Source organism: Quercus suber, unplaced genomic scaffold (genome assembly GCF_002906115.3).
Source record: "Quercus suber isolate HL8 unplaced genomic scaffold, Cork oak 2.0 scaffold_819, whole genome shotgun sequence".
NCBI lineage: Eukaryota > Viridiplantae > Streptophyta > Magnoliopsida > Fagales > Fagaceae > Quercus > Quercus suber.
In genome coordinates this window covers 53,180-71,585 of record NW_027070249.1, presented here as the reverse complement: position 1 = coordinate 71,585, position 18,406 = coordinate 53,180, and positions in this window count along the sequence as shown.

The following is an 18,406-nucleotide window of genomic DNA, read 5'->3' as shown; positions in this document are numbered from 1 at the left end:
TATCATCACTCTCTCCATGTACTCCCACTCCACCCTATCATATGCCTTGCTCATGTCAAGTTTCAAGGCCATAAAGCCAGATTTCCCCTTATTGTGATTCCGCATATAATGTAAAGTTTCAAAAGCCACCAATATATTATCTGAAATCAATCTATCAGACAAGAATGCACTTTGATGCTCTGAAATAAGGTTAGGCATAATAGCTTGCAAACGATTAGTAAGAACCTTAGCATAGATACGATACAAAACATTGCTCAAGCTAATAGGTCTAAACTCAGAGACATATGTAGGATCCTTTACCTTAGGAATCAATGTAATAAAAGAATGGCAAAGGGTTTGGGGGAGAGAGCCCGAATTGAGATAGTGCAAAATAGTGGTTGACACATCAGAGCCAAGTAAAGACCAATAACTTTGATAAAAGAGAGGAGGCATACCATCCGGACTGGGGGCTTTTAGGGGTGCCATCTGCTTCAGAGCAGTCTCCACTTCCTCAATTTTGAAATCAGCCATAAGCAAGTCATTCATCTCATCAGTTACCACTTGTGGAATAGTCTCAATAACCTCCTCAAAATTGCTAGGGCTACCTGAGGTGAAGAGATTTTGGTAGAATTCTACAATGGTGGCATTAATTTGATCTTGGCTTGAGCACCATCCTCCATTAGCATTATGCAACTTGGTAATATAGTTCCGCCGACGGCGTTGAGAGGCCTTACTATGGAAAAACCGAGTATTACGATCCCCATCATGAAGCCATGCAATTTTGGACCGCTGCCTCCACATTTTGGCTTCCTTATCAAGAAGCTGATTAACCTCATCCTCCAGTAATCTCATACGGCTTGAGTCTCCAGATCGGATAGCATATTTCTCAGCTGCTTTCAGTTGTTTACGAGCAGATTCCAATTGTTTCTTGACACTACCAAAGGATTTTTTACTCCATTTTGTCAAAGCAGCCCCACATGACTCCAGCTTCCTTAGAACACGAGTATCCCATGGTGCAGTGGGGTTCATACTCCACACAGCCTCCACAGTGTCACTGCAACCCTTGTCAGTCAACCACATTTGTTCAAAGCGGAAGGGTTTCTAAAAATTGCAATACATATGCTCCGGTGAGATCCATAATGCCTTATGGTCTGATGATGTAACATCTAAATGGTGCACCTTTGTACCTGCAAACATTGAGAACCACTCATTAGTAGCAACTGCTCGGTCTAATCTTTCCCAAATAGTAAAATTGGGATAGTGTTTGTGCCAAGTGAATGGGAAACCAACAAAATCAAGGTCCATAAATCCACACTCATCAAGAATATCTCTAAAAGCCTGCATTTGATGGTGAGGCCGAGAACGTCCACCTTGCTTCTCCGATTGCTGTATGATTTCATTAAAGTCCCCAGCACACAACCAAGGTAAAGACCCATGGTGTGTGTCAAAAATCCAAAAACCACATAAAAGTTAGAAAATCTAAAAAGCTTGATTGACATTGTTGAGTTTTGTCTCAAAGCATGTTTTTCCTTATACCTTTGTACTAATGGCTTTGTGCATCTACGAGCTTAGCTTGTTCCTTATGCACTCATATCATTGTGGGAGAAATCTTGAAATCTATGTGACTGTTGTAAATAGATCTTCAACCTTGTCATGAATGATTAGTGAATGGTTTTATTGATCTTAAGACATGCATAGACTTGTGCCTATATATCTTCCCACTCTTTACTTTATTGTTTTTGCTTAAAGAGCTCAACAAATGTAAATCTCCAAATGAAAAGAGATAATGAGGTGCAAAAGCCTATCGCACATACTAGTATTTGACTAGGAAAAAGGAAAAGAGACCTAAAATGAAATGTACGATGCCCAAAAACCAAAGGATAACTCATCAAATTGAAATATCACAAATTTTAGGCATTGATCTCATAATGAGATGTATCGATTCAAAAAGATCAAATGATATGTTGTTTATGGAGCCAAATGAAAAGCTTCAAAGAAGTGTAATCAAGTTTATGTGGGAGGTCATATATGCATATGTCTATAATTGAGATGGGTCACATTATCTAGTGCTAATTGTGTATATCTTGGTTGAATTGATTATTGAAGTTTCACATTAGACTAAGGACTATCTCATTTTTGATATCCACACACATCACACATGTCTATATTCAATGAATGCCATATTCATTTGTGTGATTGTAATTGATTAAATGTGTTTTCACATGTTCAATCTTTGTTGATCAAACATAAAAAGATTTTTGAGTGTTTTAATTGTTTTTGGAAAGTATTTTGTTTTTACAAAAATTGTCAAAATTTCAAAAAACAGTGTTGCCCTATTATAGCAACCCAGTCGCGGGTTGGTCCAGTCGCATGCCCCAGTCGCAAACCCACACAGAGATTTTTTCACGACTCATTGTCGGGTCAACATCCTAATCGCGAAAAATACTTAGAATTTTTTTCAAAATTTGAGTTTTTATGTTTCTTGCAGCTCAATGTGGCGACTTGTTCATGAGTTGAAGGTCCAGTCGCGAGGGTTAGACCTTCCAGTTGCGAAAAACACTTAGAAAATTTTTCAGAATTTTTGGTTTCTAGGTGTCTCGTGTCTTACCCTGGCGACTTGCTCGCGATTTGACTCAGTCGTGAAAATCACGTGTTTTGCGCATATTGGAGAATTTTTAAAACTTTTCAGTTTTCCCTCGAACTTTTGTGATTGTTCATTATCTTCCCATTTATCTCTCTCTCAAACCCACCGTATTTCTTACAAAATCTACCATTCTTTTCACCATTTCAATTTCAAACTCCAAGAAAAAGGTATGGGTTTTCTTATTCTCACTTAGTATTTCATGTTCTCTGCCTTGAATTTCTTGTTTTGTGAGTTGTTTCAGTCATGGGTTAGGTTATTTGTGTTGAGTTTAAATGAATGGGTTCTGTTGTTCTTGACTTTAAGTTGTTAAATGTTATTATTATCATATGTGTTGCTTCTGTTATGAGTTAGTATTGACTGATCTTTGTTGGTTTGAACATCTCATACCCATTAAGATATGTCTCATTGACATATGCTTTCTTTTGGTTACATGTGTAATACATTGCTTGTGAAGTATAGTTGGTTCAAAATGGTTGATTATTGCTTGTTGAAATCTGTGCTTGGGAGTGTACTCTAGTGTGCTCCTGATTAAGTTATTGTGCTCACTGTTACAATGTGTTATGCATAAGAATTGTTGATAGTTTGTTTTGTACTTGTCTGTTTTAAGTTATCTCATTCAATGTTGATCCTGAAATGTGTTTGGTTTGAATGTTTAGGTATAATACTCTGTCCTTTTCTATGCCACTAGCTAACATGTTACTAATATTTTTAGTTTCCATCTATTGTGCTCTGTTCTTGTGGACTCTGCTGCTGTGTTTTACAAATGACTCTTACAAAGAAGAAAACTACTGCCAAAAAAGGTGACAAAAGGATGAAGATGGACAATGCAAAGTTCAAGTCTCTTCACCATTTTGAGAGATACATTCGGTTTTACTTGATGGCACCCATTATCCAGGAGAGATTTGTTGACTTGGTGGATTTAAAGGACACCTTCATTCCAAGCTGTTTTGAGGGAAGGGGTTGGGATAAGCTTTTGAGTGACTTGCCTGGAGTTTGTGATCCTTTGATTAGGGAGTTTTATGTAAATGCTGTGTTAAGAGAACATGAGATTAATTGTTGGAAAAGAGGAAAGGAATTCACTATAGATGTAGATGATATTGATGATGTATTGGGTTTTGAGGGCATAGATGGTCATGATTTCACTCATTATAAGGATAAGATGTTGTCCTTAAAAACTATTCAGACACATATTAGTGGAGTGAAAGAGGGGAGATACCTCAACATTGCAGACTTTCCAGCAGACATGAGGTGTCTAACAGTGATTATGATGGTTAACCTATACCCAGTGAAGAAGCTGACCACAATCAATAATGCCAGAGCCATCTTCCTTATGAAGCTCAAGAAGAAAACCTACATAGACATCAGTTCTCACATCTTCTACACCATTGTGGATGAGACTAGAACATCCACCAGGGCCAAGCTGATTTTTCCCAGCCTTCTTATGAGGCCTTTTAGGTTGAAAGGTGTTGAGATCCCTCAAGATATCAACCTGTTGTCTACTCCTTCAGCAATTAACAAGCTAACCATCACAAGGATTAGAGTTCGTCTTCCAAGTGATGAAGAGGAAGGTGGCCAAGAAGAAGGTGAACCTATGGACACTAAGACAGAGGCTGCAGAAGAACCCTTAAGCTCAAGAGGCCATGGCAAGAGGAGTAGAGCTTTATCCTTATCAGCTGTACCTCCAGATGCATTCCAGTTCATCCTTGAGAGGATTGATGGGCTTAGAGATGTCCAGAATGAACAATCTAACAGGTGAGTTGCACTTTAAGATCAGATGAACATCCTCTCAGCAAAGTTTGATAGCTTCTCTACTCAGCAGTGAGCCTTTGGCCATTCCAGTAAAAAAGGGGGAGATTTTTGGAAGGCAGCTCTTGAGGGGGAGTACATTTTAAGGGGGAGCAAGCATTTACTTTATGCTTATGTTATTTATGTGTTTTGATGTTATGTGGTGGAGTTGGTATTATGTTTTGGATATTGTTTTAATTATGGGTTTGCTACATACTTTGTTAAAACACTTTGGCTAAACTTTGGTTAATTTCCTGGTTTTTAAACTCATGGTTGGTTTATGTGATTAGGTTTTAAAACTTGTGATTTTATGGTTTAATGATTATAAGCTTATATTTAATTTAAGTTTTCTGTGATTTGTACCTTTGCTTATGTAGCCATTTATTTTGTACCCATGCTTTGTAGCTTAGTACTTGCTGTTAAATGTTTTTCATTTTTCTTAAGTACATCACTCTTATGCCCTTCGTTAGATTTTATATCCTTAATGCAATTGCCTTGAGTTGTTGCATTGGTTAAGTGTTGGACATGCAAATAATACTTTTCATTAAGCTTATTAGCTTGCATGTCTGGATATTCATTTCGTGTGTGAATGAGCATTGTGTTCACTATTTATAGTGATTGTTTGTTTTTGGTCAAGTCATGGTCTATTGCATTATTCCATTTTGCTTGATCACATTGTACTTGCTTCACATGCATTACAAGTTTTCTGCATACAATGATCATACTGTGTTGTTGTGTTTCAGAAGATACTTGTTCTTATGGTTCAAGAGCTTCACAGAATCTAGAGTTAGGTGTAAGTGAGTTTTGTTTAACTGTTCCCAACTCATGCGTTAAGTCTAGAGTTTGTTGTAGGGTTTTGTCACATAATAGCCAAAGGGGGAGATTGTAAGGTTAAACTGTCATGCAAAGAAGAAGCACATGAGTGAAGCATGCAAAGAAGCTGAACTGTCATGCCAGCTGTAGCACTACAGGACAAAAATTCTTGACTGGCCATTTAGTTAGCTCGCGGCTTGAACTCACGACTCAATCAAGTCACGAGGCCAAGTCGCTAGCCAGCTCTATTTTGGAAAAATGACTTTTCGCATTCCAAACACGCATCAGTATATATAGACCCTTATACCCACGAAAAGTAGAGAGCTTCCAGAGAGAATTTTGAGAGAGAAACCCTAGAGAAAAAAAAATTGACTTATCTACAATCTTTACATAGAGATTCTTCAAATTCCTCTACTTTCACCCTTTCCATTGTTACATCCTTGAGAGGTTCTTGGCCAAATCCTTTTCTCACCATACCCACATCTGTGAGAAGGCTATTTGGTGCTTCAGAAGCAGTTAGGAAGGGGCCAATTGATATTGGTTGATGCTATGGGTTATAGCAGAATCCGATAAGCTAAAGAAGACAAAGGTTCAGTGTAACCTCATTGGAGCAAGAAGCTTGGAGAGCTTAGGTACACTGGGTAGATTAGGCTTGGAGGGTCTTCTGTTGTTCATGTATCCCAATTTCATTTTTTGGTGGATTATTGATCGCTTGGAGGGTGGCAGAGAGGTTTTACGCCGAGGACTTCGGTTTCCTCTTCAATAACACATCGCTATGTTGTCCTTGTGTTTGCACCTCTCTTCCCTTAATCTTTGCCATTTAATTTCTACTGTAGATGTGATTTTATTTGGCTTAGATTATGTTATCAATTATGATTTACCTTATCTACATTTTCCTCACGTACATTGTTTGTTTATAGGCTTGAATTGGTAATTTTTATTTTGGGGTCTAAACGTTCAAAGGTGTTTTACACACATATTGAACTTTCACTAGCATATGCGACGGCTTTTACAACTCGTTATCTCTTTTCGAGATTTAACATTAGTTGAGCTTCTTAAGCAAAAACATAAAAGAGTGGGAAGATATATAGGCACAAGTATATGCATGCCTCAAGATCAGCAAAACCATTGGCTAATCATTTATGATATGTTTAAAGATCTATTTACAAAAATCTCATAGATGTTAAGATTTTTCCCACAATGATATGAGTTCATAGAGAATAAGCTACGCTCATAAATGCATAAAGCCATTTGTACGAAGGTACAAGGCAAAACATGCATGTGACAAAACACAAAAATGTTGATAAAACTTTTTGAATTTTTTATTTTTTATGTGTTTTTGGATTTTTGACACAAAAACAAGTAAACATTGATCAAAAAGATAGAACAAACATTCAAAGCTATTAAAAACAAATAAAAGCAGTAAAAACATGCTACACATGTTACCATCAAAGTAGTGTGTGCTATACATAAGTGAGATCAAATCATGATAGACAAGTAACGCACACATCACACATGAGATTCAAGGAATTGTACCAATGCCGATGGTCTTATGGAATGATTCAAACCGTGGACCATTGAGAGGTTTGGTGACGATATCTACCTTTTGGTTGTCCGTATGTATGAACTCAAGACACACGACTTTATCTTCCACCAAATCCCGGATGAAATGGTAACGTATCTCTATGTGCTTCGATTTTGAATGCTGAACCGGATTCTTAGAATGGTTTATAACACTAATGTTATCACAGAATACACACATTGTATCTTGAGAAATCCCATAGTCGTGAAGTAGCTTCTTCATCCAGAGAAGTTGTGTGTAGTAGATCCCAGCAGCTATGTACTCTGCTTTCGCCATAAAGAGGGACACTAAATTTTGTTTCTTACTCATCCAAAAGACAAGGTTGTTATCAAGGTAGAAACTATAAGGTTGAATTTAATCAACCATTTTGATGGCTTTATTCCGTGCCAATTCACTTGTAATTCAGCACTTAGAAACTATGTATTTAGGTGGGAATCATATAAGGGTAGTGTGTGAGAGAGTGTGAAGAAAAAGCTCAAGAGTGTGCACTCAGCAGGGCCTCGCAACTGGATCTCGCGACTAGCTCGCAGCTGGCAAGTCACCAAAGGAGGCATATATGTGAAGCATGCAAAGGAGCTGAAGAGTCATGCCAGCTGGAGCACTACAGGACAAAACTTTCAGTCTGGCTAGGCCAAGTCGCCAAACCACTCTATTTGGGAAAAACTAACCTTTCGCATTCCAAACACACACCAGTGTAAATACCTCTTATACCCACGTATTGTAGAGAGCTTCTAAAAAGAATCTTGAGAGAGAAACCCCAGAGAAAAACAAGATTAACTCATCCACAATCTTTATCCTTGTTTCTTCAAATTCCTTTACTCTCACCCTCTCCATTGATACATCTTTGAGAGGTACATTTAGCCAAATCCTTTTCACACCATATCCATATTTGTGAAAAAGTTATTTGGTACTTGGGAAGCAGCTAGGAAGGGACCAATTGATATTGGTTGATGCTATGGACTATAGCGGAAACCGGTAAGCTAGAGAAAATAAAGGTTCGGCGTAACCTCGTTGGAGCAAGAAGTTTGGAGGGCTTAGGTACACTGAGTAGATTAAGCTTGGAGGGTCTTCTGCTGTTCATGTATCCCAACTTCATTCTCTAGTGAATTATTGACTGCTTAGAGGGTGGTGGAGAGGTTTTACACGGAGGACTTCGATTTCCTCTTCGTTAACACATCGCTGTGTTGTCTTTGTGTTTGCATCTCTCTTCCTTTAATTTTTGGCATTTAATTTCTGCTGTGATTGTGATTTTATTTGGTTTATATTGTTTTATTAATTTTTTTTTTAGCTTATCTTCATATTCCGCATATACATTATTTGAAAATAAGCTTGAATTGGTAATTTGTAATTTGGGAGTCTAAACGTTCATGGTGTTTTACACACTATTTGAACATTCAGAAACAACCACTTGAAGTACTCTTCCAGTCATCCACACTCCCAGCCCAATCTGCATCTGAATACTCGCAAGGTAAGCATTGGAATCCTTTGAGTACCACAAACCATAATCTGGTGTGCCATTGACATATCATGTGATTCTCTTCACAGCAATCAAGTAGGATTCCTTTGGAGCGGCTTGATATCAAGCACAAACTCCCACACTAAAAGCAATATCCGATCTACTTGCCATAAGATAGAGTAAACTCCTAATGATTCTCCTATACAAAGTTGGACTCACTTCTACCCCGGATGGATCAAGACTAAGCTTGGTAGATGAACTCATAGGAGTGGAAGCATGCTTTTTGGAATCTAGTCCAAACTTCTTGACAAGATTTCTAGCATATTTTTCTTGTGAAATGAATATGCCCTCCTTCTTTTGTTTGACTTGAAGGCCTATGAAAAATGTAAGTTCCTCTACCATACTCATCTCAAATTCTTTCTTCATTTCCTCAGAGAACTCTATAGCATGAGCATCAGTGATAGCTCCAAATACTATGTCATTAACATATACATGAGTTACGAGAAGGTAGTTTTCATCATTCTTGACAAGTAGAGTCTGGTCGGCATATCCTCTTTTGAATCCTCTATCCAAGAGTTAATGTGTAAGTTGATCATACCAAGCTCTAGGAGCTTGTTTCAACCCATAAAGAGTCTTCTTCAATCTCAACACATGATCCGGGTAGTAAGGATCTTGGAAAACTTTGGGTTGTTTGACAAACACTTCTTCATTAAGGTATCCATTGAGAAATGCACATTTCACATCCATTTTATATAGTTTGAAGTCCATAGTGCACGCAATTGACAAAAGGATGCAGATAGACTCAAGTCTAGCTAGGGGAGCAAAAGATTCATCAAAATCTACTCCTTCTACTTGAGTGTAACCTTAAGCCATCAACCGAGACTTATTCCGTATAATCTTGTCATCCTAATTGGTCTTGTTTTTGAAAATCCATTTGGTGCCAATGACATGAATGTCTTTAGGCCTTACAACAAGCTCCCATACATCATTTCTCACAAATTGATTCAACTCTTCATGCATTGAGTCCACCCAATTCTCATTTTGGAGGACTTCTTCTACCTTTTTTGGCTCAAATTGGGCAAGGTAGCAATGGTACATTACATGATTGTCAATAAGAGTGCTTCCCTTTCTATGGTGAAGACATTCATCTAGAGACAAGATAATGTTACTTTTTGGATGATTTTTCTCTTTGAGGTGGACACTTTATCATTCCGAGAGATAGGAGTATGAAATTCCAAAGGGGTGAGAGGACTTGATGATCTAGACATTAACCTTGTCTCCATTCTGAAGTTCGATTCCTTTTCCAGTGTAAGTCCTTCCACTTCACCACCTTAGGTTTCAACCTCAACGGTGGGTTCTTTGGATCTTGGTCGTTCTCCATCATCATCAATTTCTAATCTTGTTATGGCATTATCAATCACCAGATTGATGGACTCCATCACCGTCTTTGTTCTCTTGTTAAAGACTCTATATGCCCGGCTAATGGTAGGATAACCAAGGAAGATGCCTTCATCACTTTTTGCATCAAATTTTTCAAGGTTCTACCGATTATTTAAAATGTAACACTTGCTTCCGAAGACTCTGAAGTACTTCACTTTAGGCTCCTTTCCATTTCAAATTTCATATGCGGTCTTCTTTGTTCCCGCTCGAAAGAATATTCTATTACCAATGTGACAAGAGTTGTACATGGCTTCTCCCCAAAAATTTTGAGGAATTTGCTTATTGAGTAGCATAACTCTTGCCATTTCTTAAATCACCTGATTCTTCCTCTCAACTACCCCATTTTGTTGAGGAGTTTTAGAAGCTAGAGATTCTTTCTTGGTCCCATTCTTCTAACAAAAAGCCTCAAATCTTGCATTCTCAAACTCCTTGCCATGATCACTCCTTATCTTGCCAATAGGAACCCCTATCTCGTTTTAAAGTCGCTTGCAAAGAATCTCTATCTTCTCACATGCATCTAATTTCTCTCTAAGAAATTCCACCCAAGTGTATCTTGAGAAATCATCAACAATGACCATGATAGACCTTTTTCCTCCTAGGTTTTCAGTTCTTGTGGGCCCCATTAGATCAACATGAAGAAGCTCTAAACAGCATGAGGTAGAGATCACATTCACCTTGTGATGATTTGACTTTGTTTGCTTCCCCATTTGACATGCACCACAAATGGTCTTCTCCACCTTCCCAAATTTTGGAAGCCCTACAATAACTTCAAGTTTGGACACTTTAGCCACTTTTTTGAAGTTTGCATGCTCAAATCTTTGATGCCAAAGTTCCAACATGTCAACACAAGCACTTCTATGAGAAATCTTTGGTGTAGGAAATACTCCATAGCAATTGTCGGTAGTCCTATTTCCCTCCAATACTTGAATCCCTTCTTCATTAATGATTACACACCCCTTCTTTGAGAATTGAACAAGGAAGTCCTCATCACATATTTGAGTGATGCTTAAGAGATTTGCCTTAAGCCCTTTGATGTATAAAACATCCTTCAACAGAGGTAGCCCCGGTATCTCAACAATCCCTTTGCCAAGTGTCACATAGTCACCGACCTTCTCTTTGAGTGACTTAAACAATGATTTATCTCCTATCATATGGTGAGAGCAACCACAATCAAGATACCATAAACGTGAATTAAATACCTTCAAAGAGGTGTGCACAAATAAGCAAGCATGGGACAAGCACTCTTGACCTTTAAATAGAAAATTATCTTCATTTCCCACTCTCTTGTTAGATTGAATTTTCTTTTTAATATCATCAACCTTATCACACAATATTCTATTCCTTCTTTTATACTTCTTAATCAAAGAATTTGACTCACATAGACTATTGTGTAAGATATGGTTCTCATTTTCAAAATATTTTAGCATGTGAACAAACATTCTAGCATGTTTCCTTGTTTTTAATAACTCTAGGAGTTCATTGTTAGGACAATCTTCAAACATACTCATAGAGTCATTATCACAAACATTTAAACCACAATTCAACATAGCCTTTTCCATAGCTTCATCCATAGCTAAAGGGTCTAGGATCACACTTAGGTAATGAAACCACAACAAGTGCACCCGCTCTGATACCAATGCACCTAAGCCCTCCAAGTTTCTTGCTTTAACAAGGTTACGCCTAAACCGTGTCTTCTTTAGCTTCCCGGATCCTGCAATAAGCCCATTGCATCAACCAAGTGAATTGGTCATCTCCGAAGTGCTTCCCAAACACCAAAATGCCTCCTCACTGATATAGGTATAGTGAGATAAGGATTTGGCAAATTTACCTCTCAAGGATATTTCAATGAAAATGGTAAGAGTAGAGGAATTTGGAGAATCAAATGTCTAAGATTGTGGATGAGTCAATCCTGGTTTTTCTCTAGGGTTTGTCTCTCAAAATTCTCTCTGAAGTTCTCTACATTTCATGGGTATAAAGGTATTTTTAGTGGTGTACGTGAGGAATGTGAAAGGTCATTTTTTCTACATAATAGGGCATTCTGGCAACTTGGTCTCACGACTCGTACCAGTCACGAGATAATTAACTGGCCAGACTGTCATTTTTGTCCTGTAATGCTCCAGCTATCATAACCCTTCAGCTTCCTACATGCTTCACATGTGTAGCATTTTGGCGAGTTGCTAGTCTCGAGTCACTCGTGAGATCCTGTCACGGGAATCCTCCAATGCACACACTTGAATTTCTTTACACTCTTTCACACACAACCCTTACATTATTCCCACTTAAATACAGGGTATCTCATTACTAAATTACAAGCAAATTTGGCACGGAATAAAGCCAACACATGATTGAATAAATTCAACCTTACAAATTTGGAGTTTGTCCTCTACATGAGGTATTTGTAAATGGGTGTCCTTCAAAAACTTCAAGAGCTTTTTATTTTTTATTTTTTTATTTCTATATATTTTGTTTTGTTGAACTACTTTGGTTTTGGGGGTTTGGGTTTGTAATTTCCTCTGATTATCATATATTATTATTAAAGTTTTAGTCTTTTTGAAATTGGGTTCTTTGTTATTGATTTATATTGCTCAATTTTGTTAAACTTATTAACAGCTTTGGTTAGTTAATAATCTTGGATTACTTTTTGAAAAAGAAAAATAGAAATAGATTTATTTGTAATGAGAAGAATATTTCAATTAGAATACTCATAAAGAAAGAATCACAATAAATGAAATTTTTTTTCTAAATAACAACAAATATTAAAAAATTTAGTTAGGTGTCACGTTTGAAAAGAATGTAGAAAACTAGCATCTCGAGTGTCTAAAACTCGAGTTCCAAGATAAAAATCGAGTTTTTAAGTCTCGATTTGTAAGTGGATAAGTATGATGTGGAAACAAATCCACGTGGAAATCGAGTTTTAAAGACTCGAGTTTCATAAACGCCGCTATAGAGCTTAAAAACGTCACTATAGGGCTCAAAAATGGAGTTATAAAAATTTTTTGCAAAAAAACACCGCTATAGGGCTTAAAAACGTCACTATAGGGCTCCCTGAACCTGGTATTGAACACTTAAAAAAAATTGCAGGAAAACGCTGCTATAGGGCTTTAAAACGTCACCATAGGACTTAAAAACGCCACTATAGGGGCGATCAAAATAATTTTTTTTTGGCATGGAACTCGATTTTCAAAAACTCGAGATCCATGTGGCATTTTCAGTCCAACAACTCTCGTAAAGCGAGTCTTTAAGACTCGAGTTTTAATATGGATCTCGAGTTTCTAAAACTCGAGATGCTATTTTTCTTAATTCTTCAAAACTTTGCCTAACTTACTATATACTTGGCCTTTACGTTGTTAGTCTGCCCATTCCCCCCAATAAATGCAAAGAAGATGCATTTTTAACCCAATAGCAAAGGGTTTGGGCCATGATTTTTAGATGGATAGGGGTAGGGTGTTGGTAGTTGGTACATTGGCCTCATAATGGGAATTTGTCCACTAAAAAAGGAAATATCAAGTGAATGATTGTATATTGTAGTTGGTACATATCGAATGAATGGTCATATATTGTATGATCATACGATTTCCACCCAGTTTTGAAGAATATATCAATTGTAGAGAATATCAAAATTACATGATACAAGTTGAGAATTCAATCTTCTATTGTACCCAAAAGATTTACTTTGGTTAAGCTCGTTAGCGGAGATCATCAAATAATTTTGTTGGTACATTGTTTGCAATACTTATGTAAGAGACTACTTATAAAAAAGTATCATTGTAAGGAACTATGATGATGATGATCTTTTGTTGTTGCATGGTTCTGCTCATATGCTGTATGGTTTTATGTGGTAGCAATTTTGAGTATATGTGTGTTCCATTCAGTTTCTAAGAACTTTTAAGGGAATAGGAAGAAATTCATTATATTCCCTTTAGTTTTATTACTACTAAGAAGTGGAGGGGAAAACAAGTCAATTTGCATATTGGCTTTTTTGAAACTTGGGTTTTGGAAACCAATGCAATATAGAAACTTAGGTTTAGAATATGCTTCGCCTTCGTTGAGTTCAACTATCTTATGTGAAATAGGGAAAATGTTTTGTATAAAAATATTGTTAATGCTCAATTTAATTTTTTCCCATTCTTGGTGTATTGCTTCTAAAAATTCAGGCGTGTTCTTTTTTTTTGTAATTATCTAGGCTTACTATTCTTTTGGGAAATTATAGCAGCATACTTATTTTCATTATCCACGTCATATTTGAATAAACTATCTAAATATTTTGTGACTTTAATGCATGATAATAATAATAATCAAAGTCTTTTCTAAAACTATTTACTGAATATAGAAGTCATCTAACATTATAAAAATGATTCTTTGTTTACCTAGGTCATAATACAAATATATGACTATATGAGTATGTTCTCTGTTGTTTTCATTAACTAGGAAGTTGCCCGTGCGATACATGGATAATTTTGTAATATTTTATGTAAGATAGTTTTAGAAAATGTTGTACACATATTATAGAGAAAGAGTAAACTAAATTAGAGTAAAGAAACATATACATTTTGAGATATTAATATTTAGTTTAATAATTTCACTGCACATTTGTAGCTTTCTCAAGGTAAGAATAATTTTTTTTTTTAAATATGAAAAAAATAAATGCAAAAGAGTAATTGGACCATAAAAATCAACTAATTTATGTTGTGTTTACAGATTACAAATCGTGAAATGAATGTATGTCAAACTCTCTCACTGTCTTTCATTCATCGATAGTACGACATTAAGACATAGTGTTAGGACATATGTGATTCACTTGTTAGGAACATATGTCACTATTTTATATAATTGGCTAATCCTTTGACAAAATGCATTTTACTTGTATTTGGGTAGATCTAGGATGTGTTTAATACTTCAAGAAATCTTTTTCCAAGATCAAGTGTTAAAGCCATACAAGTCTGTACAAGATTCAAGCTGAAAAGTGCAAGTTCATTAAAGCTCGATAGCTAGCTCGATAGCTAGTATCTATCGAGCTTGAAGAGTGCCTTACATATCTCAAGACCATTAGGAAGAGTAAGGCACTTGCTGCTACATTGAGTGACACTGAGCCTGAAGATTATTCCGACAATGAGAATGACGGAATCTTGAATGCATTCACTGCCACGATCAATCCTACTGAGGAGAATGTTGAAGATGTGGATGAAGAAGAGGAATTGGTGGAGTCCAAGTTTGAGAAGATGGATGAACAACATGACATCCACACAGCCTATGCAAAGTTGTACAAGGTTTCAGAAAAGCAAGAGAAGTTGTATAGGTTGACCACCAAGAAGATTAGTGATGTGGAGCTTGAGTGTGGAGAACTTTCCACAAAGTTTGATGAATCAAATCAAATTATTGAAGCACTGAGATTTGAAAATAACTTATTGGCTGAGAAGATCAAGAAGCTTAAGGCAGAATTATTCCAAGTTAGAGCTCAGCTGGAAAGGACTTCAAGTGCTACGCTAGTTGAAATGCTCAGTCTTCAGAAGTCTACTTCTGATCGAACCGGTTTAGGGTATGATTTCTCTCATTCTAATATTGCTTCTACTAGTACTACTATTTTTATTCCTCCTGCTAATAATGCTGAAATTGAGAAGACTAATGTTAAAAATGATTTAGCTAGTGAGAACATAGACAAGAGTAAATCTATCTTAGGAGTAGCCCCTAAGCAAGATAAGAAAGAAACTAAAAACCCTAGGGATAAGAAATCTAACTCTCAAAAGCCTAAATAGAAGAAGCAGCATCTCTGTCATCACTGTGGAGTAGCCGATCATACTTGACCTAATTGCTATAAGTGGCTAGCCACTTAACAGAGCAACAACATGATTGCATCAGGAAAACAAAATTAGTTTTCATCCTCTTTTGCTCCTCTTGGAGGTCTTCTCAAAGCCCTCATATTCCTTTCAAACTTGAACGGTTTCAATTCTTACCCCTCACCATCGGATCAAGGATTTGCTAGACAAAAAGGTTCTTCCAAGGCGTGGAAGAAAAAGGGCTCTAAGTGATTTTGTCAATTTTTTTTTCTCCTCTTCTTGTTTTTGTTTGCATTACTTGTGTGTTTTGCTTTACTATTTTGAGTCAGTCTAGTTTTATTCATTGTTTTGTTTAACATGTTTTTGTTTGTTTTCAGTTTTGTTTATTTTGTTTTTAAAAATTTTTAAAAAAATTGAAAAATCATAAAAATACAAAAACAGTGTGTATTTTGTGTACATTGGTACTTGTGTACCTTGAATGGCCATTGAAACAAAGTTTTCTAAACTTTGTATCTTTTGTAGCTTAGATGAGCATCTCTATGCACAACTAAGCAAGTGAGCTTTGTGGCTCATGTTTGTGATGAGTAAGGTTAAGTGATCTCTTGTACTTAACACTCGTATCACTCTTTTTGACGGGAATGACTAAAAAATCCTAAGAGAAAGGCATAAATAACTATCTCACCACTATTGCTTGCCAATCATGAATGACATTTGTGTGCTTCAGCATAGCAAAATTGGAATGTCAAAAGCTTAACATCATTGGGTATTTCTTTTCTCTCTCTTATATGCCCATGCATGGTTTGCTTAAAAGAAAAATATGCAAAGAAAAATCAAAAGCAAAAGGATCAAAATGCTTTTAAATATGATTGCAAGCATGTATTCTAGGAGATGTTGGATTTATAAGATGTACCTCAAAGGTGATAGTCCCCATCAAATAGTTATGATTGTGTGTGAGTTAAAATGATTTTCTCATATCTCAAATCGTCATAACATGTATATACTTATGCAATCTTGCGATGTTTTTCACACACAACATGAAATATTCTTTGCTACTCTTGATACATGTGCAAGTACAATGTGAATTAGCCATCACAAGGTTTTACATGTGCTAATGTATGCTCACTAAATTGTCTTGACTTATTTTTGAAATATAAAATTGATTAGACTTGTTTAGTGTGTGTGTGTGTGTGTGTGTGTTTGGTATCCCTATGCTTAAAATTGTTATTGAGAGATGATTTTGAGAGTCTAAAATGTTGAATGGATCATTGGTTGATTTGTATGCTTGATTGCATTCATATTTATGTTTTTCTTTTCTTGAAAAACTGTTTTTATGCCATCTCGATAGCTCCTCAACACCTAGCTTATCTATCGAGCTCTTAAACTGTTTCTTAACGCAATCTCGACACCTCTCAACAGCTAGGTGGATCGATCGAGAAAGCTCCTATCCTCTTGATAGCTTCTCAATAGCTGGTGGATCGATAAAGATTTTTTTATCGTGTCTATTGAATTGTTCCTCAACACCTTCTCAATAGCTGACTCTGTTGAAGCCTTTTTGCTCAACACCTTTCTTGACACCTGTCTCGACACCTCTCGACACCTATATCTGTCGACCTTTACTGACCTTCTATATAAAGGTTCAACACAATCCGTTTCTCACTTTTCTCGATCTCTCTCTCGACAGACTCGTCTTTTCACCTCCTAAACCTCTTTTGCTCACTCCAAACTTCTTCCTCAAGGTTTCTTCAAGTTTTCCCAAGTTTTTCTTCACTTTGTGAGTTTGTAATCTCTCATTTTCATGCATTTTATGGTTTGAAACCTAGGTTTTGGGGTTTTCGAAAAATTTTGGGTTTTTTCAAAATTGATGAGTTTTTGTTGAAATTTTGGGATAGATTGTTGCTTAAATGAGGTTAAAATCTCATGCATTGCATCACATTTGTATTATAACAGTATTATCATGAATTTTAGATGTGTGCAATTGATTGTGTACTGGTAGGATTGGATTAGGCTGAGCCCATGATGCTTTTTATATTGCATGTCACATGTTCTTGCATCTCCCATGCATACATACTCTCTTTTCAATATACTTGCTATATTTGAATTGTGTTGGGATTTTTTTTATTGTCTCTTTCTATCTCTCTCTCTCTCTCTTCTGTTTGCGTTAGTCTGTGTCTATGGCACCTAAACGCAAGTCTACTCCATCCCAGAACCCTCTTCGTTCTGGGGCATCCACTTCATCTGATCCTACTCCATCACATATTCGGTTCCATGATGAGAATGCTCGAAAGGCTTTCTTGGAGAACTTTGCTCAATGAGGCATTCATTCTGAACGCGAAGTCATCCTGGCGAACTTTGCTGACACTGACCTACCTGTGTTATTCACAGTCGGGGTTGGTAGTCACTGTGTGATGTCCTAGTCACATGTCCATCCATGCTAATTCAGTAGTTTTACTCCAACATGCATGGATTTGATTTCTCTGTACCTCTCTTTCATACTCGTGTTTTGAGGTACGCGCATAGTTATCACACCGCAGATTGTTGCAGATGTGCTCTGTGTCCCTAGGGTAGAGTTTCCTGATTACCTTGGTTGTGAATGTTTGAGAACTGTGTCCAAAGATAAGCTCAAGTCTGCTTTTTGTGAACGCCCTTCTAAATGGAGTAAGTGTCAGTTCACTTACTACACGAGCTTTGCAAAAGGCCCTCGATTTTTGAACATGGTTATGACTTTTGCTCTTCACCCTCTCTCTCACTATAACTCTATGACAGAGCCTCGTGCTCAATTTTTACTGTCCCTTCTTGAGCATCTTACTATAGATTTTCCTTCTCAATTTAATTTCCGTTACACTTAGTTTTATTGGTAATTTGTTTGTGCTACCACGCTGTTAGGACAAATGTGATTCACATGTTAGGAACATATGTCACTATTTTATGTAGTT